The sequence below is a fragment of the Nicotiana sylvestris genome, chromosome 12 (assembly GCF_000393655.2).
Source record: "Nicotiana sylvestris chromosome 12, ASM39365v2, whole genome shotgun sequence".
Classification (NCBI taxonomy): domain Eukaryota; kingdom Viridiplantae; phylum Streptophyta; class Magnoliopsida; order Solanales; family Solanaceae; genus Nicotiana; species Nicotiana sylvestris.
This window is the reverse complement of record NC_091068.1, coordinates 80700492-80703547: the sequence shown is the minus strand read 5'-3', so window position 1 is coordinate 80703547 and position 3056 is coordinate 80700492.

The window sequence follows — 3056 nt, the reverse complement described above, 5'->3', positions numbered from 1 at the left end:
AATAAATTCATCCCTCAACCCCGCACGATTAGGATGATTCCTAATATACATCCATCTACGATGCACAAATTACATCTACACAAATAGAAATCTATAAATGAGATATTTAAAACAATTTGATTTATTTAAACTAGTTACAAAGTTATACTCTTTCAAAGGTTCGTTTTAGATATATACATATCATTGTGTCAAAGCACTTTAATTGATATATTTTATTTTTTAAATTTTAAATATTTTTTAACATTCAAATTTTTTAATATTTTTTGACACTCGAAAATTTTAATATTTTTGATATATTTTATTTTTTTAATTTTTAATATTTTTTAACACTCAAAATTTCACATTAATTCATATTCTAAATAATATAAGTGTTTAAATATACTAATTAAATTCGAATAGCTTCTTAAATATTCATATAATCCAAATTGACTAATGATTTCTCAAACAAAAGAACTAGTTGTAATTAACAATTATTTAAACTATTTCAACATATAAAAATTAAAGAACTCAAATAGAATATAAAAATTAAGGCGTTTAATTTAAAGAGCATAATTTCTTAATAAAAAGTAAGATGAATTCAAATATTTTGGGATCTACAATAACAATTATGAAAAAAATGGACTAATCTACAACAACAATTTAATAAATTTAATGGATGAAAATGATAATAGATTTCAATTAAGCTTAATTCCATGAAAGTAAAAAGATATTAAAAAAGTTAGGAGCAAGACATATTGTCAAAAGTAGTCAACTAGCACTAAGAGCTTTAATACATTTTTCATACTTTCTACTCTTAAAATTAGTACAATCCCCAATATAATCAAATGAGATGAATTACTATATATGTAACAACTTTACAAATTAGTTAGCAAAATTATTTAGTAAAATTATTCCTAGCTTGGTAATGTTATCCCCAAATTAGTATGTAATTTACCAACATATAACTTTAATATATAAATTTAATTTAGCAACATATGACTCTAAATTTCCAACATATAATCCTAAATTACCAACATATAACATTAACATATAACTCTAAATAACCAACATATAACTTTAATTTAGCTACTAACAATAGTCATAGATTTACTTTAGATAACACCAATCAATTTTTACAAACCAAACTAGGAGCAATTAAATAAAATCAATGTATTTTTTAAAAACAAATAACAAAGGAGGGCGAGGGAAACTTATCTGGCAATGGAGGGTCGTCGACAGAGCTTCAGCGGGGCGACATCGCCGGTGAGTGTTGTTGGGTGGGGGCGGTGGTGATGGCAGCGGCGGGTTGGGTGGGGGGAGGGAGAGGGGAGGTTTGAGTGTGAGAGAGAGAAGAGAGAAGGAAGAAAAGAGGGAAATAAAAAAGAAAGGGGGTGGATAGGATATTAAAATTATATTCCGACCGATTCGATCGGAAATTTGGTCAAAATAGTAAAACCACATTTTAATAAAATATTCTGACCCGAATCTGTGATGACCCAAAGGGTCACTTTTATTTTAGAATCGAATCTGTATTTCTAGGACTTAAAAACTTTCTTTTATCTCTCCTCAATTTGTGTCCGCGGTCTGGACGCGATTCCGGGATGCCTTTATGTGAAAATTCGAGAAAAAAATAATTTTTACCTTTAAAAGTTGATTTTAGTTGATATTGATTAATATTTTAGGTAAACGGATCCAAACCCGTATTCTGACGGTCCCGGAGGGTCCGTAGTAAAATATGGGACCTGGGCGTATGCCCGAAATCGAATTTCGAAATCCGAAATTGATTTTTTCAGAATTTATTGATGTTATTAAGTTAATTATGGCTAGATACGAGTGGATTGGTGGTGGAATCGAGAGATAAAGCGGTATTTGAGTTGTGATTACCCGTTGGCTTAAGGTAAGTGTTTGGTCTAACCTTGACTTGAGGGATTAGGGATCCCCAACTTGCTTGGTATGTGAAATACCATGTGTGTGGCGTATAGGTGTGGTGACAAGCACCTATGCGTTGCTAAATTACCTGTTTAGCCTGTTCCCTTTCCCCGTTTCCCTATATATTGCTTTCCTGTCGTAGTTGCTACTTGTTTATTGATGTTTCCATGTCTAATTGCTTCTTTTTAAATGTTGTTTCTCTATTGACGTTATTAATTGTTCTGTAGTTTCATTATATCTCACTGTTGGTTTATTGGTGATTCATGGTATCCTTTGGTTGGTCTCGCTGTGTAGTAATGACTGATGAAGTTTCATAATTGTAGTGATCTTCTGTTGTGTTGGTTTTAGGTATAAGTGTTGTGGAGGATTTGAATTTATTTGTGAAATACTTGTTCTTATTTTATGATTGTTACTGATATAGTGGGATCGGGTTGCATGCCGCAACACGAGGAATAAGGGTGAAATGTAATTGTCTAGTGGGATTGGGTTGCGCGCCACAACAAGGAGTAATAAGGGTGAATGTTCATTCTGTTATTGATTATATGGTGTGTTTACCGTGAAAATGGTAATAACAATTAAATTTATTAATGGGACTCTAAAAATACGTGATCTATTTTTATGCTAATTGTTAAAGCAATTGATACTAGATGTGTGAAGCTGAACAGCGAAATACGAACTAAAGTAGAGTTATAATCAAACCGAGGGGCTAGCTATTCGGGCCTCGGACTGACCAATGAGGGGCCTCAAGGTCGATGCTTGAGCTCGGGCTCGAGATATCGAGGGTAATCGGGGAAGGGCTAATAGTTAGGATATAATCAAGGGAGGCTCTATATGGACAATAACAAGCAATAAATGAAGAACAAATATGAGAATAATAAGCAATAGCGTCGGGAAAATATGTTAGAGAGAAAAGAGAGAGAGTTGTTATATTTCGTGTAGAATGGTTGGAGCAACAGGGTTTACAAAGTACCAAGGATTCCCCTTATATAGGAGGAAAAATTCCAACATAGTACATAATGCATTGGTCATAAAAGTAGAGGGATGGGACAACCAGATAGCATCAGGCTCTGTCAACACCAGTTGCGTGCCTTGGGAACTCCCATCTCCCGTATTATAGCCATTAGTACGCAATGCCCCCCCCCCCCCGG